The sequence below is a fragment of the Eptesicus fuscus genome, chromosome 11 (genome assembly GCF_027574615.1).
Source record: "Eptesicus fuscus isolate TK198812 chromosome 11, DD_ASM_mEF_20220401, whole genome shotgun sequence".
Lineage (NCBI taxonomy): Eukaryota > Metazoa > Chordata > Mammalia > Chiroptera > Vespertilionidae > Eptesicus > Eptesicus fuscus.
The window spans coordinates 18,152,649-18,175,875 of NC_072483.1; the positions used below are offsets into that span (position 1 = coordinate 18,152,649).

General features: G+C 43.3%; 1 pseudogene; it reads right to left on the bottom strand.

Moving 5' to 3' along the window:
• Nucleotides 1-22,347: 22,347 nt before the first annotated feature.
• LOC114232205 (U5 spliceosomal RNA) lies at nucleotides 22,348-22,473 on the bottom strand (annotated as a pseudogene).
• Nucleotides 22,474-23,227: the final 754 nt, after the last annotated feature.

Here is a 23,227-nt window from a genome sequence, read left to right on the forward strand (position 1 = left end):
AGTACCTGATGTAAGCCTGGTGGACTATGTTAGGGAAGCGTTTTTGATCTGTGTGAATAAACTGAGGTAAACAGTGGTGCACCTGCTCCCAGCCTGTCTGAGAACATATGAAACTCTGGCACAGGATGAACGTCTGTCGGTGTCAGTGTGACAATAACAAAACAAAGTTGGCACCGGGGTCAGGAAGTCTTTGGTGGGCGGGGAGCCACCGTGTGCAGCCAGAGCCCAGCACAGGCTGTGTTCTGATGCCCTTCAACCAGGAAAGGGAGTCTCAGGTTTCCAAATGATTTTCCCCCTTCACAAAGCTGTTGTAAAATAAAATACAAATCCTTCCTGAATGCTCCTAGCTTTCCTTCCTTTAGGAAGTTTTCAGTCAATGGGAAACAAAGCCTTATTCAAAGGATTAAAACCATAGTCGTTCTATTGTTTACAGCTTCAATAATGTGGCTTTCCTTCCACGGACAAAATTTTCAATTCACAAATCATCTAAAAAACAGGAAATTTTTGGGAAACACGTGCTTATGGTAACAAACAAGGGATCTACCTGTGGTATAGAAGCTTACGAAAAGATGCATCCGATTTTATGAAAGATTTTTTTTTTGATGTGCCGTACTTCTAGACGCATTCTAGGAAGATTGCTCAGTTCCCACGCAGCGGGAGGACAGGAGAGGAGGGGAGGCAGATGCTGGCTGTGTTCTCAGGGCTGTGCTCCAGGCAGTGCGGTAGAGGCAACAGGCCTCTGCAATCCCCTGCTCTCTGCTATCCTCGGACCTCTGCTCTCCTCTCACCCGCAAAGTCCTGTGCTCTCGCCAGGGCGATGGAGAGAGAAGGGCTGGCAACACTGGTTAGCAGGGCGAGAGGTAGTGGTAGGCAGCTCTGAGCTCAGGCTGTGGGCAGTAGCCATTGGGAGCTACAGAATTATAGAGGTTGTGGAAACAGTCAAGCAGGAGAAAAATAGGGTTGGTGGGAGCCAGGGATGAAGCAGCAGCACTAAACTGTGAGCAAACAAACTCACTCTACAAATCTATTCCAGTTGCTTTTAAATAAACTATTGAGAAAATTCTTATTAAGATTCTTCATTTTGGTGATAACCTTTTAATCTTTTTATCTGTATGCTTGAAGAAACATCATAGATCCTCCTGAGTGATAATTTTTAGTGTCTGGAACTCCCCGACATCATGATTTTCCTCGGTTCCCCATCTTCCACTATTCCCTTTAACTTTTATCCACACTTCCAGGAAAAATACCATTTTTTCTTAATTAAAGGACAATAGAACTTATTTAGGTCCTAACATTCCTTCTATGCTCTTGCTAGAGCCCGGTTCCTAGCAGCAACAGCAACATCTGGCGTGATAGAAATGAGACTCTCAGGCCCTTCCCGAAGACTTCAGAGTCAGGGTCTTCATTTAGTGGATCCTCAGTGATTTGCATGCACTTTAAGTTTGGGAAAGGCTAGTATAGCCCATACTACAGACCTGACGCATAGTCCACACCACCAAGGCCTGCAGGATCCTACATTCTTTGCCCTGCCCACTTCTCCAGTCGTATCCCACAACACTAATTCCGGCCCCACAGCTTTTACACTCACTCTTCCCACTACCCGCAGTGCTCTTGCCCCTCTTCGTATGGCTAACTCCTTCATTTCATTGTCGTGTCGCCTTAAATGTTACTTCCTTGGAGGTTTCCCTTATCACTCTACATGAGGAACCACTTCCAACCCAGCCACACTCTATCCCATTACCCTGGTTTATATTTTTCATGGCACTTATTGTTATCCGAATAATTTTATTTATTTATTTGGGTCATTATGTTGAGAATTGTATTTCCGGTGCCCAAAGCAATGAAATGGAGCATTAAAGATGCTCAGTAAATATTTATTGGATGAATGAATAAAGTTTTGGGGACCATGAACAGTGAGAACTATGCCCAGACAATTCTAAGGTATGTAGTACAGAAACCCTTTGAGCCAACTCAGTGGCTTTCAGTTAACTGGCCTAAGGCCAATGCTTCTGAGTGGTCCCCAGACCAGCAGCATCATCATCCCCTGGGACCTTGATAGAAAGGCAAATTCTCCGGCCCCACCTCCCCCTCAGACATACTGAATCAGAAACCAGCAATGGCTTTTTTTGGTGAATCCTCATCTGAGGATATTTTTCCCATTGATTTTTAGAGAGTGGAAGGGACTGGGAGAGACAGAGAGAAACATTGACCTGACCACACATGCCCTGACCAGGGCCAGGATTTGAGCCTGCAAAGGAGGTACATGCCCTTGACCGGAATTGAACCCGGGACCCTTTAGTCTGCGGAGCTAGTGCTCTACCCACTGAGCCAAACCAGCTAGGGCCCAGCAAGCTGTCTTAACAAGGCCTCCAGTTGATTCTAATGCACTACCCGAGACAATACCAACATCTTATCTGTGTAGAGAACCCACAGTGTTCTGAGTCATTTTGCATATATCACTGTAGTTCTGGACTTCAAAAAAAGCCCGAGAAATAGGCAAGGGAGAGATCATTCCCATTTCATAGATGAAGAAACTGAGCCCTAAGAAATGACTTGGTTTGTCTATACAGTTTTAACAGGATCACCTGCAAAACTTGTTAAAATTGTCTATACCTGGGCTCTACCCTAGACCTACTAAATGAGAATAATTGGGGCTGCGGCTCTGAAATCTGGATTTTAAAAAGCTTTGTAGGAAATTCTGAAGTTCCCAAAAGTTTGAGAACCAGTTATGTTAGATAGTAGGAGAAAGGGAATTAGAACTCATAGTTCCTCATTCCTAATGACCACTCTTACAGGGTCTTGAGAAGAGTAAGTACAAATGATACTGACCTTTGGTGAAAATAGTTAAACCAAAGTTTCAATAAGTCTGTCACTTTTATGAGACCCTAACTCTATATGCTACCCTTGTAAGCTAGGAAGAATCAAAGTCTGTTCCATTTGTTTGGGGCAAAGTCATACCTGTTTTAATGTGGTTCACACATGTGATTTTTATAAATGGAAGAAAAGGCCCTCCATCAGCAAAAAGATTACGACACCCTTTCTTGTGGGGCTCTGGAACCGAACCACAATATCTTCAAAGTATGTCTGTATATGATGTAGTTGTGAATATTATGGAATTAACTAATGGACCGTCAGTTAAGGTATGGTAGATATTGTTAGTTTGTGATACAGGAATTGAAAAAGTTTTTTTCTGCTGTGGGAATTATTGTCAGACTAGAGGCCCGGTGCATGAATTCCTGCACGGGTGGGATCCCTTGGCCTGGCCTCGGCGGGGACCAAGATGAAACCGGCTCTCTGACATCTCCCGAGGGGTCGCAGATTGCAAGAGGGTGGTTCTTGGGTGATGCACCCTGGAATTGGGCTCCCTCCTCTCTGGTTCCAGGTGCGTCACCCGAGATCTGAAGCTGCCAAGTCACTGCAGCTCAGCAGCTCCTGTGTTGAGCATCTGCCCCCTGGTGGTCAGTGCACATCATAGCTACTGGCCAGTCAGCCAGTTGGCTGGTCACTTAGGATTTTATATATATATAGATGTTTGATTTGTGTGGTATACTCCTGCAATCCTTTACCAACTTTCCTTTGTTTACATCTTTTAATTAAGAAGGAAATTTTAGCCTGGCCAGTGAGGCTCAGTGGTTGAGCGTAGACCTATGGACCAGGAGGTCAGGGCACATGCCCGGGTTGCAGGCTTGATCCCCGGTAGGGGTTTGTGCAGGAGGCAGCCAATCAATGCTTCTCTCTCATCATTGATGTTTTTATCTCTCTTTCCCTCTCCTTACCTCTCTAAATTAATAAAATATATATATATATATTTAAAAAGAAGGCAATTTTAGAAAAAGAAAAAGTCTTTCAAGCCAAAAGCGATGGCTGTTTAAACAATTATTACAACTCAGACATCATTTATTTATGTGGCTAGACTAGAAAAGATTAACTTCTGAAAAGACTTTTTCAAATTGTCAAGTAACTCCCAAATCTCTCTGTCCTGCCCAACCAACTCCCACAAACTCCAGACTCATAAATTCAACTGCATGTGGAACAATTAATTCTCTTTGAATGTCCTGCAGACATCTCAAGCTTGGTGTGTTCAAAACCAAATTCATTACCACCTACCCATTCTTCCTCCTGGATACACGCTATAAGCTAATGACTGTACCATCCACTGCATCATCCTAGCCAGAGATCTCTAGGCATTGTCTCTGGATTCCTTCTTTCCTCCTGAATAGCCAGCCAATTCTTTCATTTTACTCCTTAGATCTCACTCTAATCCATCTCCTCTTCATCTCCACTACAGCTCTGCTTCAGGCCTTTATCATCTCTTGCCTAGGCTACCATGATGACTTCCAAAGTAGCTCCCTTATCTATGCTTCTACCTGACTTCATTTCCCACTGTTCTTGCTTCAGTGTTACCAAACTGCTTTCACTTCTTGGTGCTTCTGTGTCTGCACATGCTACTTCTGCTCTACTGGTTTTCCCTTCCCCACCTCCTGCGTGTGGTAAGCTCCTGTTTTTCATGATGCTGCTCAGTATTCTCTTCTCTACGAAGCCTTCCCTGAGGCCTCCTCTCTAAAGTGGACTGTTCCCTCCTCTGTGTTCCACACTAGCATGTAGTCTGCCTTCATGTAGTACCTCACTCAATGCGTGTTTACACTTTCTTCCCCCACCCTTCTCCTCCCTTTTTTCTTCCTCCCAGGGTATGAGTTCCTTGAAGGAAGGGAACATGTCTTATGAATCTTTGAATCACCATTGACACTCAAACATGCATGTGTTCAATGAATACCTACCTAAATTTCTGGATTCCAGAGATGGCTGAGGGTAAGAAGAACTAAAACGTATTGAGCAACTATTATGTATGAAGAGGTTAAAACTCATTTTTAAATTTTTATCAATAATACTTTGACCTAAATGTCATTCTAATTATGTACATATTGAAACTCAGACTCAATGTAATTATATTATCTGTTTCAGGTTTCACAGTTAGTAAATTATAGTGCTTGGAATTGAATTCAGGCTTTTCTAACTACAAACTCTGTTTTTCCGTCCATCCCATGTGGCCCCTAGTGTTACCCTCGCATAAGTTATAGGTTTTAGGATGACTTCTCACTTTGTTTATTAAAATATTAAAACATGTAATTTCTAAAGAGTAGTGGTGATATTATGTGTCATTGGTAGTCTTCAAAGATGGTCCTCAGTGAGCCCTGTCTCCTAGTATTCATGCCCCTTCATAGTCCCTTCCCAGGTATCTAGGCTGGTCCTGTGTAGCCAATAAAATCAAGCAGAAGTTGGGTCATAAGATGCCTCACAATGTCCTCCTCAAACACTTGTTCTAAGGGAAGCCAGCTGCCATGTTGCCTGGAACCACCATGTGTGAGAAGTCCAACCTATCCACATGGAGAGAGAGATGTCTGACCAGCTCCTAGCTTTTCCAGCCCTCCCAGCTCATGTACCAGGCTTGTGAGTAAAGAGGTTTTCTTAGATGTCCTGCCCCAGAGACCCTCTATTCCAACTGCATGAAACACCCCAAGTGAGAACTATCCAGACGAGCCAAGTAGTATTCTCTCTCAGAGAAATGTGATGGATAATAAACTGCTCTGAAGCCACTTAGTTCTGTGGTGGGTTGCTAGGCAGCAATTGGAAGCTAGAGCACTAGGATTTATCTTTTTAAAAGAAAATAACCTAATGTTTATAAGCAAAGGTCTTAAGCTTCTTTTTGTTATTCTCCCTTTATACAAGTACACTCTGCAATATAGGTAGATTTCTAGCTCCATCCTTAATAAAATTTATGATCTTGAGCAAGTCTTTTTAAAACCATGTCACTGAAGGGTTGGACTAGTTAATCATGAAGTCCATTTTAGTTCCAAACTCGTAGAATTCCCTTCAAACTACCTGAGAAAAATGGAGTCTTGTCTGCAAATGTTAGCCTGCAGTAAAATTTTACAGGCACAAGAATTTTCAGCAAAGCAATGAATGCCAGGGAATTGCTGACTCAGCACAATGCCGTCTGTTAGCAGGAAAAAAATAAGAGTCAGGGGCAACTATAAATCTGACGCTGTGCTACTTCTTCCCGAAGCAAAATTCAAAGAGATCATTATCTGCAACAAAAGACTTGAAAGAGGATTCTTACTTTTGCCCCTTAAAAATCTGTTGTTGAAGTCTGTGGGTGACTTGAGGACTCTTGGCAGACGATTCAGCGTCGCATAGTTGAATCAGTCTCCGGAAGATCCACACATACAAATGCTAAGTTTAGGGCAAGTGAACTGTGTAGATTCCTAGAGGAAATAAACTCTCGCCTGAGAACAACAGCTGAAGTAAAATCCCATAAGCCAGGAAAACAGCCACACAATCACAGTAACAGGTGGTAGGTTTCAAAACAAATTTCAAGGTCTGACTCGCACAGCACCTGCTCTAGAACCACAGACGGCAGGGTGACTGTGTCTGGGCCAGCGTTAGGTCATCCCTGCTGTGCTCCGAGGAGGATTAACTATCTCTGTTAGCTAAGTCATGGCAGGCTAGGTGACTGCCTCTCCGGGCAGTAACCCTGGTGTTCCTTGTCAGAAGGGAAGAAGGAATGAGAGTCTTTGGGAATCAGAAGGGAACCTGGAGATGAGCTAGTTTAACCCCCTTGATAGCAGAGCAAAGTGAATCCAGACAAGTGGAAAGTTGTTCAAAGTCACATGGACCCATGCAAGCAAAACATTACCTCCCTCCTGCGTCTTATTATGAAACATTTCATGCCTGACTGGTGTGGCTTGGTGGTTGAGGGTTGACCTGTGAACCAGGAGGTCATGGTTTGATTCCGGTCAGGGCACATGCCCAGTAGGGGGCATGCAGGAGGCAGCCAATCAATGATTCTTATCATTGATGTTTCTATCTGTCCCTCTGCCTTCCTTTCTGAGATTAATAAAAATATATTTTAAAAATTTTCAGAAACACAGCAATATTGAAAGCAATTTTTACAGGGAACACCTGTCTACCCATTACCTAGATTCTGCCATTACCATTTTATAAAGCTTGTTTATCATGTATCTAGTCATATGTCCATTCTTCTATCATTCTACCTTATTTTTTTTAACACATTTCAAAGTGAACTGCAGAAATCTTTACTCTTTTCCTTAAAGCAACATTATGTCTTATCATTATTTGTCTGTATTATTTGATACCCCAATTTTATACACCCTATGGAACCAGAAGAAAGTTACAAAAAAAAAAAAAAGTAATAAATGTAAATTAGCACCAGCTAGCTGAAAGGGAACCTGCTTTCTAAGTCGAAGGTCCTTGAGGATTCTCACTAAGCAAATTCCAGAGAAGGCAGAAATACCAGTCAATACACGGCACTGCTATTGTTTCCTGCACCTGGAACCTGCTCTTTCCAGTTCCTGTTGAAATCCTCCCCATTCCTCTAAAAATGACCTCAGATGTCTGCAAGTAACACAGAATACTGTTATATATGCATTCCTGTTTTAGGAAGAAAAGTTGTTAAAAAATGCTGAGCCCTGGCCAGTTGCTCAGTGGTTAGAGCCCAGCCTCGGATTAAAGGATCGTGGGTTCGATTCCAGGTCAAGGGCATGTACCTCGGTCGCAGGTTCAATCCTGGCCCCTGAAGGGGTGTGTGCAGGAGGCAACCAGACGATGTATCTCCCTCACATCAATTCTTCTTCTTCTCTCTCTCTTTCATTCTTTCTAAAAATCAATGGAAAAAGTATCCTCAGGTGAGGAATTAAAAAAACAGAATTCTGAAATGCCGTCTCCTTCCCAATGCCTTTCCGGAACGTTGAGTTTCATCTTTCTCATCTGAAATCCACTTTTCCTACCTCATCCTACCTTGACACAGTTGAGTGTGTTTATCTGTCAGTGCTATTGCCACTGCTACTGCTACCAGTCCTCCTAAGGTTAATTTCTCTTTGTAAGGGCTATAGCTTAAGATTGATTTCGGTATCTCCTGCAGTTCTTTGCATAGAGTCTACGTTGAAGGTTAAGTTGCTTCAAATCTACAAGATTATGTCCAGCAGCTTTGTGAAAGTTAGATCTCACGGGATGCCAGAACAGTCACACAAGGGACTTGATTCCTGTGCAGGTTTCTGGACTTCCCACCCTCAGAAATCTGGCTTCAATAGGTTTGGGGTGGGGTCTGGAACGCTGCAGCGTTAGCAAGTGCCCCCTGGTGATGTGGATGCAGGCAGCACAGGGTTGCACTTGGAGAAATCTGCTGAGAGGCCCACATTACCAGCCAACCTTACTGTGTGTTAGGCCTTCATCACTTTTAAACCAGCAATACGACTCTTGCCTGTCCCTTCCATGGATCCGGTAAAGGTGTGGCATACAGGCGCCTGTCACGCTGGGTGTGACAGTCATGGCATCACCCCTCACCACAGCATGTGCTGCCAGTTACCACTTCTGCTGTTGCCACCAACCCCGAGTTTCCCTTTGTCACTTCCCTCTTGCCACCACCAACTGTCACTACACCTCTTGCCTCTGACCCTCCAAGGCTGAGTCAGACCCACTGAGGAAGCACATTTTGGAAGACAGGTTGAGGGTGTCCTCATTCTGAATTCAGGATCCCATGTCTGGGAACAACGGCTTCTGAACCTGGATTCTTCGGAAGCGCCGCAGACCTGTTTAGGAAGTTGGGTCCGTGGCTTGAAGTTCCTGCCACCTTTTATTTTACAATGAGTGGAAACCAAAGTTGAGTAACAGGTCTCTTGCCTAAGCATTCAGGGCCACCACAAAGCACAGGGCAATGGGAAGGAGTGGGTAAAATGTGGTTGCTGCCCCCTGCCCTCTCTCTGTGTAGGATATGCTGGCTGTAGTCATCACCGCTGTATGGTCTCAACAGAATATTTTTATACTGTGTATGCTGAAGTGCTAAGGACAAGGGCTAATCTTACTCAGATTTATATCCACCATAGTTATAAAGCATATGGATAAGGTTGTTGAATGAACATATGTGCGAGGGAATGAATGCGGAAGTGCATTTGGAGCCGAATTCTGGCAAAGGGATAATACTTAGAAAAACTATGGGCCAGCCTGGCTGGAGTGGCTCAGTGGTTGAGCTTTGCACTAAGAGGTGACTGGCTAGATTCCTGATCAGGGCACATGCTGGGGGTTTCGAGCTTGATCCCCAGTAGGGGGCATGCAGGAGGCAGCTGATTGATGTTTCTTTCTCTATTTCTCTCTCTCTCCCCCCTCTCTGAAATCAATAAAATAAAAAATAAAGAAAAACTATGGGCCAGAAGAGTTGTTTCATGAAGCATAATCGGACGTATGTTTTGAGTTGAATATACTTGAAATCAATTTCTGTAAGACATTCTCAGCATTTTTAATTCAACCTATTTCTCTACTGTGGTGGTTCCCAAACTACAGCAGGCATCTGAGTCACCTGAGGGCTGGTTGCTGGATTATGCTGCTGCTGCTGCTGCTGCGGAGACCACGCTTTGAGAACGGCTGCCCTAAGAGAAAGCAAAATGATAGTACTTTTCCCAACCAATTGCTGACCAGCCTGTCTTCTTTATCACAATGGCTGAGAGCGGTGATTCTCACCACTAGCTCTTCATTAGAATTACCTGCAAAGTCTTTAAAACACAGGGTCTGGGTAGCATGCTTAGCCCCAAAGAAATCACAGCTCTGGGAGGGGGCCTGGGTAATTTTGAAAAAGATCCCCATGTTAAAGGGCATCCAGGGCTGAGAACCACAGGCACATAGAAAACTCTGGCCCTGTGCTCTGTTAACATACGATTCTCATTTGACAAATACTTATTGACCACCTAGTACAGTGGTCGGCAAACTGCGGCTTGCGAGCCACATGCGGCTCTTTGGCTCCTTGAATGTGGCTCTTCCACAAAATACCACGGCCTGGGCAAGTATATTTTGAAGAAGTGGCGTTAGAAGAAGTTTAAGTTTAAAAAATTTGGCTCTCAAAAGAAATTTCAATCGTTGTACTGTTGATATTTGGCTCTGTTGACTAATGAGTTTGGCGACCACTGACCTAGTATATGCCATAGAAAATGATAAACTGTCTGAAAAATGGTCCCTGACCTCAAGCAGAGATACAGCATATGCCCAAACACACACACACACACACACACACACACACACACACACACACACAGCTGGTGTGTGGCTAGTGCCGATTGGAAGGACAAACTATTACTGAGAACAGAAGGCTAGATGATTCCAGGTACTTCAGTGCTGCACTGAAGCCTCACGTTGTTTGTGATAAGCTATGTATGCCTTTGCCACACAGGAAACATCTCCCTTTGGTGGGGAAATTGCTCATTTATTGGTTCATTGAGGATGCTCCAACTGATTCACCATGGTAGGCGTGATTGAACCATGGAGATGATGGAACATTAAATCAATAGCTAGTCAGCTGGCAACTATTCCCTTCTAAGTATGCTATTAACGCTCAGTTTCAGAAACCCTGGTGTCTTTTCAGTGAAGAAATAAAACATGAATTATGTGTAGAAACCACTTCAATCTGGACTTTTAAATAAACGTTCCTTATATATATAAAAACATCTGAGTTCATTTGTGAATTAAAAGATAAATAACTCAAAATATGTATTTATTTGCATCTAGTAGAATACAAAATAATTTAATGATTCAAAGATAGTTTGCCCACAAAGGGGAAAGTTTCTAGAAAGGAGAAAAGTACCTGGGGGTGGGGTGCAGGTGTGGGGTGGAGGGGGTCAATGGGGAAAGAAAGGGAGGACGTCGGTAATACTTTCAACAATAAAGATAAATTTAAAAAAAGAAAGGAGAAAAATATACTTTTTGGGTGTTACTAATATATGAAGGCATTATTTAATTCATTGCGCTATTTAATTTGGTTATATCTTTTTCAAAATTTTGTTTTCGTGTGGGGAAGTTTTTCCAAGACTAAGAAATCTGCCCATGATAACAAAAGAGAATTGTTTTCAAGAAAAGGAAATAAATACTTTTTAAACTGTTACATTTATTTCCATTTGAAAATACTGGAGGTGGCATTGTGGGGAATAATGTGAATATGACAAAATAACTTGCACTCAAGGAAACTTATAACCTAGTAGAAGGAAAACATAAGTACAGATTTGAAGCAAGACATGCCTTTAGAGAAGAATACATTTTAATGAGGTTTCAAAGAGCTGGAAGAAAAGGTCAAAGTTCAAAGGGCCTCCGACAAGGCTTGGAAGTGGGGTTCTGGTGCAGCGCATTAGTGCAGGGCCAATTTTCAAAGGCCAGCTGTTCCCAGTCACACAAAGAGTGAAGATGAGGGTAGATACAATCAACGGGAAAATTAGGCCATCCTGCCTTATTTTCCTGGCCATGTAGTTTCAAGATCAATAGTTTAACAATCTCATTCCAGGAAGCAAAATGAAAATGAATCGGATGCATTCTTCTTAGTTCACTTCTTACTAATAAAATCCAACTTAAAGGATTTTATGCGTTGTCTATATGGCCATTAATATTTGACAAAAATGCTTCGCCTCATTAATAATCAAAGGAATGAAAATTAGAACTGCCGTACAACAACTCTTTTTGGCCTATCAAATTGATAAAGATTTTAGATGACTGCCAAGTGTTGGGGAGTATAGGAGGAGCAAGCCTTCTCCTTCTGCCTGTGGGGTGCTCCTTGGTTAGCCACAGCTGCGGGACAAGCTGTAGCCTACAGCTCTCCCAGGAATATATTTTAAGGAAATAGTGTGGCTATGTTCAAATGCTCACAGAAATATCCCTCTGTGCCTTGTTTGTTATTGGGAAGAATCAGGAAAGAAACAAGTACCCAACAACAGGGTAACATTTAGAAAAGATTATGCTAGAAAGGGAACAGGGGTGACCCACACACCTAGAAACCATGGTCTGGAAAAAATGTTCCTGCTTGTTTTAGGTAAGTCAGCTCCTTCTACCCAAGATCAAACCTCTTCCCTTCATTTGTTCTGCAGCAGATGCTGCCTGCCTGCCATCGCTCATGCCTTCCCTGCTGTGTGGATGCCTTTCCTCAATCTCTGAGGTCTCACGCCTTCAGGACCCAGTTTTGTAAGCCACCTTGCACAATGTTACAAAGCTGTTCTCTTACATCACCCAGACAGAGAGGGCTTATTCCCTCTCTGTACCCTCAAAGCAATTTTGTTCTCTTCTGCAGCCCTTCTCACCTCTGTCCAGAATGACCTGCATATATACACTGAGTGGCCAGATTATTATGGTCTCTGAACGCATAATAATCTGGCCACTCAGTGTATACCCTATATAATAAAAGGTTAATATGCAAATTGTCCCCTCGATCAGGAGTTTGACCAGCAGGCAGGCCAGCCAACCACCCATGTCCCTGCCCCCTGGACAGGCTGGCTGGCCCCCACCCATGCATGAATTCACGCACCGGGCCTCATACACACACACACACACACACACACACACACACACACACACAAACACCGAGTGGCCAGATTATTATGCGTTCAGAGATCATAATAATCTGGCCACTCAGTGTATTTTATTTTCCCTAGTAGATTCTGAACAACTTGAGGACAAGGGCTAATCTTGCTCAGATTTATATCCACCATAGTTATAAAGCATGTCGTGTGGATATGGCTGTTGAATGAACAAATGAGCGAGGGAATGAATGCGGAAGTGCACTTGGAGCCGAATTCGGATGTTCTCCACAGACCTGGGATGAACTTGACAAGTGCTCAGGATGCTCTCTGGTACCCCCCTTTTCTGGCGGGGATGTGAAAACCTTCCATCTGAGCCATGGTGAAGGCAACAGTGAAGACCAGGACTGAGGAGTAGGTCTGAGAGGGGGGGCCAGGGTGATGAACCCAACAGCAGTCGCCCCCCTCCTCCCCAACCCTTATTCCCCCCACACCCCATTTAGTGGAAGAGGAGAACCCTTATTCCCCCCACACCCCATTTAGTGGAAGAGGAGTAGATTGGAATTTTAACCCAGAGCGGGGGGCGGGGGGGGTCTGATGAAAACCTTGGCAAAGGAAAGGAAGCACTCTCATCAGGTATCAGTTCTTTCGCCATCTCTTTTAATCAGTAGGTCTTACAGACAGCACATTTGTCAAAGAAATGATAAGGATGACCCAGATAATTGAGGGGCAAAGTAAAAAGAAAGTGTTTTCGTTGGGAGAAAAGAGGTATTTGAGAGTTTTATTGATGCACCTTGATTTATACATTCCCAGATTCAATAGACAGCATAAATGCCACTCAGATTGATGGAGGCTATGCCTTGATGCTATCAGCCAGGAAGTCAGCAAGCTGAGCAGCTGAACTTCTGTTCAAAATAGTCAAGCGTAAGGCTTGCTAAGGCATTTTCTGTCCCCACCTGGTACAACCCATACCTACACGTCCTATCATACTTGGTGATACACCTGCTGGCCTTTGTGGGCTCTCAGGAAACACCTTTATTTCCTGAACAATGCAACAAACGACAACACAAACACCACCTAAGCCAGCCGACACCAAACTGCAGTCCCCTTTCTGACAGGGTGATTCGTATTTGTAGGTTGTGCTTTGGCCAAATTCACAAAAGAAATTCTTATATTTAAAAAAAAAGAAATGTATATACATGGGAATTCCACATAGCATCCATTCTACTATATATGCATGTATGAATCTATGTTTGTATGTATTTATAATTTTGCCTCACTGGAGTGGATTATTTTTATCAGTCAACAGCTACAAAAACTGCTTTTCACCAAGCCAAGGTCCGCTCCCTCTGCCAAGGAGCTGTGATTTACAGACCCAACCTGTGAGCGAGTGGGAAGCACTGTTTGCAGACCTGGGCAATGAATCGCCTCCGAGGGCCCGAGCTTACTGCGTTCCCACAGACCACATCCACAGAGCGGTGCTCTCGCCCTGGAAGGAAGGATTGGCCCCGGTATGGAAGGAAGTAGAATAAATAGAACTGGAAGTGGCAAGGTCACCTTTAATATCTTATGAACTGCCCTTAACAAGCTTCACAATTGCTTTGTTTCCTTCCCCCAACCCCAGGGCTATAAACAGGCAGAGGCGAAGCCGGCTCGCAGAGCAGAGCACACAGAGCCGCGGAGGAAGCTCCCAGAGCTGCGAGGAAGGCGAGGCTGCAGGCTCCGGCCCATCCCACACGCCGGGGTTACAATTGTGTTATGATGTGGTGGCCAGAAGGGAAAACTGCTTGTTTTCAAAGGAAGGAGTTATATTGTCCTAAATTCCTGTGTATAAAATATAGGACAAACAAGTTACAGTGGGAATATTGGAGTGTGTGCAATATATAGCCTTTTACGTGGCATTTCCCTACTAACTCGAAGTATCACATGGTGGTTGCATAAATGCAAAAACGTTATTTAGAAAACCCTTCTCCCCGAGACCCCGTTCGGTTGGTATTCCTAAGGCAGTGCGAGCTCCGCGCTGGATTCTGCCTCACCGGAGAGGGGTCCTCTTTCCTAAGCTCCTTCAGGCGCGGGCAGGCGGGCTGCCCTCTCCCTCTCTCTGGTGGTCCCGGCACTCCTTGCCTGTCTCCCTACTGAAGGGGGGGAGAGGATGTAGGAGGTGTGCAAAAGGCACGAACAAGGTTGGGATGCCAGAGGGTTGGGCACCAGACAGGACTGGAACTGCAGTGGCCCGGCTTTCAGTCATTTTCGGGTAGTCCAATATATTCCCACCTGGGAAGACTGTTTGGGTGCGCAGTACCGTCATTAGCAAAGCAGAAACAGAACAGTTCAGCGTGGGCTTCAGGGGATGACCTCCTGGGGCTTAATTACAGAAAGTGGAAGAAGGGAGCATGAACCACGCAGAGCTGAGTTGGCGCTTTGTAAAGTGTCATTCCGCCTCTGCGTGGATTCTCCACGTTCGGCAAAGCTGCCTAGGAAAACCTCCTCCCTCACACTTTGAAAGTGCTACAGAGCTATGAACGGTTGCAATTTCAAAGGAGTGGTTATAAGGATGTAAGAAAGAGACAATGAACGTCTCTAAGGGGTAGAAAGAGAAAAACTAAAGGGCAATCTGTTTCGTTTGAATTTGAATTGTTTACAATTCCAAGATAATACGAGTTCTTGGCATTGCAGGTAATGGGTCAGGGCTGAGCATTCGTGGAACTCGAGCTGTTTTGCGGGGAAATATTTGATCTGTGGATAACATAACATCAAGAGCTTCTGGTCTCTGGTAGGTGTCTTAAATTAAGTGTCTGGGGAGCAGCCACTGAGGCATCAGTCTAGCGATTCTAGCAGATGCACTCAGCTGACATGTTATGCTAGAGTGGACCTGACCAGGCCGATCATCCTCTGAAGTGCCTCCTGCACTATGATGGCCGGAGACAGGCCCCCTGTCTGTGGGAGGGGTGGAGGTGGGGGTAGGGGTGGGGGCGGCGGGAGAGGATGAGCTCTTCCCTTTGTCTTCTGCCCACCTGGAGCAGCATGGCTAATTTGCTTGTCTAGCAATGCGAGTCCTTACAATACATGTAGCATGTACATGCACACATGCTTGTAGTCACTTCATACATTCACCTTTTCTGAAAGATGAAAGCAGTGGATCCAGATTGAAAACTGCCCGCTTTTCAGACACTCCCTTTCTCAGAGGACAGCGGGACCTGATCCAACGGTGTCAGCCGTGCAGTGTCCTGTGATTCCTTTCCAGATGACAAAATAGCAACACGTTTACGATGAAACCCGGTGCTATTTTTTTTTTCTTTTCCCTTGTAGTTCGTAGCAGGAATCCAACACTATTTACTCTTTGGACAGCAGGTCCCCAGTGTCTGGACTATGTGATTGCATGAGCCCTGCTCCCTGCTCATTAAGACTGCCCCCTTCGAAAGGGAATTAATGAGTTTCCAGTGGCCATTTGTGGCATTTGAGATCCATAGGCATCAGGGCTTGATGCATGGTCCTCATCTCGGAGGGCTCTGCGCAACGATTCTCATCTGTCTTAGTTAGCAAGTGAATTAATCTTGACTTTGGCCTGTGGGGTATGGTTCTTTGTCCTCCCTCATAGCTTCAACTCTTTCCTTTCTATCAGAAGCACTTCTTGTATCAGGCCCAGGCTCCCCCCATTTCAATCATGTCTTTAAATTATATTACTTTAATTTTAAACAAAATCTATATTTCTAGTATTATAGTCCTAGAAAGTTCTCATTCTGAGTTATAATTTAATTATATGGGTCATTAAAGCTTTGAAAGATGCTAAAGGGCAGAAAAGGATTAACAAAGTGAAAGTTATTATTACAAATTACAAATCACTTAGCATTTCAACATCACTCATCGGATGTGGGCATTTTGTTGAAAGAGACCTTGTTTTGAACAGTGACTGTGCAGAAGACGTATGCAAGAAACCCGATTTCTATTGTTAAAGCACACATGGGTAATTATCAATTGCATTTTATATTAATAACGTGATAGATTTAGAAATGCTATTCGCAGAACACTTGATTCGTTAGTCAATGCCTCACCACTCCATCTAATCACTCAACTATATGTATTTCATCCATACTTTCTTTGGATGTAAATGAAATGTGTTACACAATGAAAGTAAAATTGGTGGATAGTCTTACTTATGCCTTCTGTAAGCTGTAGAGTTAAACCATAGTGACAACACCGTTGGTTAGGAAGGTAATGAAAACTTCAGGGAGCTTAGGATTATTCTTATTAGCAAGTATTAGTTAAAAAGGTTAAATTTAGGAAGATGTTACCCAAGTATGAAAAGTATTTGAATCATGCCGTGCTGCATAAGGTTAATCATGAAACACTGTAAGGCACAAAAATTGAAACATTTCATTGAGTTTCCATTTTTGTGCCTTAGGCAGTGACACCCTGAAAGTAATGCTTGTCTGAAATAAGGAAGAGAAAAATATTTCAGGTACACAGAAAACAGAGATGGCTGGAAAGTCACAGATAAGTGGTTAGTTGCTTATGTCAAGTTTAAAGCCGCCAGGTTCTGACGACAGGCCATGCAGTGTAAACGAGAGAAACAGAACGGTTTCTAATAAGAACAGTTACTACCTTGGCCCCCACACACTCCCACTCAGCATGTCCTGACTTACTTTGCCCCCTTCATCCAGGCCACTGCAGGGAAGGGTACTGGCCAGTAAGGAGAGTATGCTCACCACTGCCTGGCCTTCACACTGGCCATCAGTCCCATTTGATATGGCTAGAAATTGAATGGCTATATTTTGAAAACAACTTGTGATTATGGAGATTGTGAATACTGAGCTGCAAGCCATTGGTTGTGTTTGCCAAGGAATGACCAAGTTCTGTGATAACATAATATAGATAGATGTAATGGCACATAGAAAAATATTATCACCTTGTCCTATTGATTTTGTACCACCCAAGCATGTAAGAGGGAGAGAAACAAGGTAACTCAACACCAAGGAAACAAACAATCAGAGCTTAGAGTGCTGGCCCACGTGCCAGAAGGTTGTGAGTTCGATTCCCGGTCAAGGGCATGTACATGGGTTGCAGGTTTGATCTCCAGCCCTGGTCAGGCCGAGTGTGGAAGACAACCAGTCAAGGTCTCTCTCTCTCTCTCTCTCCACACCCCAACTTCCCTCCCTTCTAAATAAAAAAATTAAAAAATGGGCAAAGGACCTGAATAGACACTTTTCCAAAGAGGACAGACAGATGGCCAATAGACATATGAAATGATGCTTAATGTCACTAATCATCAGAAAAATACAAATTAAAAACACAATGAGATATCACCTCACACCTGTCAGAATGGCTATGATCAATAAATCAATACATAACTAGTGCTGGTGAGGATGTGGAGAAAAGGGAACCCTCATGCAGTTGGTAGGAATGCGGACTGGTGCAGCCATGGTGGGAAACAGTATGCAGTTTCCTCAAAAAATTAAAAATTATGACCCAGCGATTTCACTTCTGGGAATATATATGAAGAAACCTGAAACACTAATTTGGAATAACATATGCACCTCTATGTTCATTGCAGCACTGTTTATAATAGCCAAGATTTGGAACAAGTAGTATTCCACTGTGTAAATGTACCATAGTTTTTTTATCCACCCATCAGTAGATGAGTGGATAAAAAAGCTATGGTACATTTATTAAGCTCAGTATTAACAAATCTCCATAATCACAAGTTGTTTTCAAAATATAGCCATTCAATTCCTAGCCATATCAAATGGGACTGATGGCCAGTGTGAAGGCCAGTAGATGAGTGGGTAAAAAAGCTATGGTACATTTACACAGTGGAATACTACTTGACCTTAGAAAAAGGAAATCTTACCTTTTGAGACAGCGTGGGTGGACCTAGAGTGTATTAAGCCACATGCAATAAGCCAGTTATGGAAAGACTAAAATACTATATAATTTCACTTACATGTGGAATCTAATGAACAACAAAATTAACAAACAAAATAGAAACAGACTCATAGATACATAAAGCAGACTGACAGCTGTCAGAGGGGAGGGGGTTGGGGGACTGGGTGAAAAAGGTGGTGGGATTAAGCAAAGAAAAACACACGCACACAAACAAATACAGACAACAATATGGTGACTGCCAGAGGGAAGGGGTGGGGAGATGGAAGAGGGCAGAAAGAGCCTTGACTTTGGGTGGTGAGTGCATGATGTAGTGTGCAGATGATGTCATAGAGTTGTATGGTTTTATTAACCAATGTTATCCCAATAAATTCAATTTTTAAAAAAAGAAACAAGATAATTCGTGGTGGTGGGGAAAGCATGCAAATGGGGAGAAGCTGAGAAAGAAAAGAATTTGGGAGGGGCCCAATAAAAAAGAGGGGAGAGGGAATACAACCAAACCCCAAAGAATAAGTGGAATCACTATGAGAAGAGATTTAAAAAAATAATAATAAAACACTGAGGTACTGTCTAAGTGTAAAAGAAATAAGAAAAGAGAAACTGAAGAAAACATACTGTGAGGTCCAGTTATCTGAAAAGGGAAGCAGATGGTAGAAAGAGGCAAAGTGTCCAGACTATACCAAGTAAATTTTAATGGAGAAGCAGGTTTACTTTATTTTACTTCTTTTGACTCACCCATTAGAAAAAGTCCCTGTTTTATTGATTCTGTGACCATGCAACTAACTATAGATAGCTTGCCTCAGAGGAGACTTGAATTAATAACATATTCCCTTTTGGAACTTAACTGGTCTACTTCAGTTATTTAAAAATTGCGCCAGAACATATAATTTCCCCTAAGCCCCAAATTCTGTTACCCTACTTCGAGGAACTGAGAGTGGTATTTTTAGTAATTCTGCACGGCAGAGTAATCTGTGGAGCCCTGGAAGGGAAATGTGAGTTCTGACGGTATCTCAGCCAGAAACCCATGAAGCGGAACCTGAGGTCACACTCAGAGCCTATCGGGAATTAAAGGAAGTGATTCCACTTGAAAGACCCTAATGTATGTGAAGACCAAAGAGAAGTCCTTCCCCAGAGGGGGAGGAAGGGAGAGTACAGGTCGGGGGTGGGCCAGGAGGAAAACAGTCATATGCATTGTGTCTAGGTAAGTGATTATCCTGTTGTGTCCTACATTCTGAATCTGAATGTCATTGGTATCCTGTTCAAACTTCCTCCGAATCCATTCAACTGTCGAAGCCACTGCTTGGTTCCTGCACCAAGCTCTCGGTAGGTTCAATGTATTTTGAATGGACTGGGAGCGCTGCCGCTACCAAGGCTAAAACGAGCAAGCTGAGGAAAGGTGAGCCTGACGCCAGCCCGACTCCAACCCCAGGGAGCCCTGGGCTGCAGGCCGCATCGCACAGGGACCTCGCCAGGGAATTCTTCACCGCAAGGGTTTGCTTTCAATTATTTGTCTAAAGAGCACAACTGGAGCTTGGAACTAGTTATCCTCCATCTGCTTCCTTAGATCCTGTGCCTCCCTCTCTGATAATTTCTCATGGCTTATTAGAGGGCAGGCAGTGCCTTATGAAGATTATGGCTTCTGGTCACATACTGGTCCACCCTGTACTAAATGGGTGGCCTTGGGCAAGTTACTTAACCTCTCTGAGCCTCAGTTTCTACACCTGGGGAATGGAGATAATCATAATATCTACCTTCTAGTATAAGCTGGAATCAGTAAGTTAACAGTGTCACATGCTTGGAACACTGACTACAATGTCAGCTATTAATGTTATTATAAATCTCTTTTTTACTAAAATATAAGATTCTAAAAGGCAGGGCAAATTCCATCTCCATTCTCTAGCATAATAGAATATTCACTGTTTATTGAATGTTACCAGGTAGTTTGGGTAGGTTTGGTTTTAGAAATATGATCCACATTTGCTACAAGTGTGTCTTGGGATCTTGCTAAGTGTTGGATGAACCAGAGGGAGAAGATCTCTGCCCTTGGAGATTTTAGTAGTGGAAATTATTATAAAAGAATAAACACGAAAATAAACTTAAAGTTTTAATTGCTTTGGAGGGAAAGACTAGAGTGCTACGAAAGAGAATCTTCTGTCTTCAAGTCCCTGATCTGCAGTACAAGGGGGCAAAGATAATAAAAGATAAAAGAGAATTTGTATATGTGCTTCTCATACTATGTTAATAAACATGGGTGATCAAGGTAGAAACATCTGTATAGCTGATCTTTTGCTGGTTCTTCTTATGCTTTGGTTTAATCAGCACATAATGCTCTCTGATGTCCATGGCTGATTAGCTCATTTGGTTAGCGAATGAGGTCAAGGTCACAGGCCAGCAAGGGTCAGTGAACTTTTCTCCTTTCTGTGGCCAGATTGCACCCTTAACCTCAGCCATCTTCCAAAAGTGTGTGTTTGGTCACAGGAAGGCTGTGTCAAGAGAAGGTAGAGGAGCCCACAAATCACCCCGAATGAAAACTTCACTGATAGTAGGTCTCTGCTAGCATTTTCTTAAACTAATGATAGCATGCTGTATTTTATTATTCTCTGTCACTAGGGAGGATGTAGTCCCATTTTTGACAGAGGTAGCCAATAATTTCTGCAACTTTATTTTCTCATAAAACTGTCATTTTGCAGTAAGTAAAACACTTTTTTAAAAATATATTTTTTTATTGATTTCAGAGAGGAAGGGAGAGAGAGAGAGATAGAAACATCAATGATGAGAGAGATCATTGATTGGCTGCTTCCTGCATGCTCCCTACTGGGGACCGAGCCTGCAACCTGGGCATGTGCCTGTGACCGGAATCGAACCTGGGACCCTTCAGTCCTCAGGCTGATGTTCTACTCACTGAGCCAAACCAGCTAGAGCAGTAAAATATTTTTCAAAAACAAAAATATATTTTTTTATTGATTTCAGAGAGGAAGGGAGAGGGAGAGAGAGAAACATCAATGATGAGAGAGAATCAAGAGAATCACCGATCGGCTGCCGTCTGCATGCCCCCCCCCCCCCCACTGGGGATCAAGCCTGCAACCTGGTCATGTGCCCTTGACCGGAATCGAACCCAGGACCCCTCAGTCCCGCAGGCCGACGCTCTATCCACTGAGCCAAACCAGCTAGAGCAGTAAAATACTTTAAAATTTAATCTCCACTGAAGGGTGCTTTTCCATTGGTAACGTGTGTAAAAAGCACCTGGGTTCCTGTTAAAATGCAGATTTTGGTGCAGTAGGTCTGGGCGGGGGCTTGAGATCTTCATTTCTACCAAACACCCAGGTGATCCTGTTGCTGCTGATCCTTGGACTCCACTGTGAAGAGCATGGGACTAAATGGGAGGGAATCGAAGCCAAGTCTACTAAGCAAAGCACAGTGAGCTTGACCACCAGCACAACTTCCTGGGACTATTTACTATTTCAGTTCTTCATTGTTTATAGGCAAGCTCTCCCCAAACAATGTTTCCTTTTAGCTTTTAAAAAAATAGTGTTATATTTTCCTGGGAGGGTAAGTATAAGAAAGAATTCAATCTAATTTTGTTTTAGAAAATATATCCACATATAATACATGCAAAGCTCAAAGGGCTAGAGCTGCAGCTAATTTCATGTTATGCAGCATAAAATGCCTTTGAAACACACACAAAGCCGTTTATTTTATGGAGGAGATTTTAGTTTCATCTTCAACCTACGCCACCATATGTGACAAGTGTAATAAAATCTGTTGTGTCTTCTGTATTTATTTTTGGTGATAAAAGGAGGCAGCTCCTTTCCCCACTGCCCAGAAGGGGCCTGTTCCCCTACTGATAGGTCGACGTCACTCCTATTGATGCTAAGATGGCTGTGAGCATGAAGTTGCCAAAGAAACTGCTCGTCTGAGGAAATTCCCATGAGTGTGAAATCATGGGAATCAAAATGATGGGAAGGTCCCTCCACACTAGGGAAAACTGCCAGGATTCTTAGCGGGAAAGCGGAGATAAACCATCAGCGTCTCCTTTACTGTGAAATGTGAGATGCATTTCTATTACCTTTGGAGACAATGGCTAAGCTCTGCTCAGTGCAAACAAACTGCTTCACTTATTTTTCTTCAAATGCTTTGGGTGGATATACATTTGTAAAATTGGGATTTTTTCTTTCTTTCTCAGAATTGTTCCTCTCCACGGAAATCTTTAGTAAAAGGTGAAAGATTTATGCGATCTGAAGAGAAACCAGAGTATTAAAATTTGGATTTTTATATTTTAGATTACTTAGCCCAATCTCAGCATTTAACGGGCAAGGACACTAAGTCCAGAGGGATGAAATGACCTTTTTAAGGTGTGACATGCAAGCTAGAGGCGGGGCCCAGGTCTCCTGGTCCTTGCCATTGCACCTTCTTGCCTTGAGCGCCTTCAGACAGTCACAAGGGCAGAAACTCTAAATCACACTGATTTGAAGAAAAGGATTTGCCCATATCTTGGTTCTTCAATTTATTGAAGCAGTCAGTCAATCAATACGTATTCAATTAGCTTCTACTATATGCCTAGCACTGCTTTACATAATGTGAAATAATTTCATATTTATCTATTGGTTCAGATTTGTTGTCAGTAACCTACCGTGGGTGAGTTAGGCACTTAAGGTTGCCAAGCTAACTCTGGGAGCCCCTTTGGGAGGTATTTATTATAATAAACTTCTGCAAATTAAAAAACCCTATCACTTTTTACTCCTTTTCACTTCATCTTATTTCCCCAAGTAAATCAGTGGCTAAGACTCTTTCCTAAGTGCCTCTTACATCACTTCTTTCCTTTCTTCATCTGCTTGTTGAAGGCCCTGTTACACAACTGTCACCTCTGGTCTGTGGTTGAGGCGTGGGGCCCCTCCTTCCAGAGACTCCCCACGCCCCCGACAGCCTTATCCCGTATTTGCTAGATAACTGAAGTGAGTTTACTACCATCACCCTAGTTTCCTTCCTATAATCTCTAAGAGTCTTCAAAC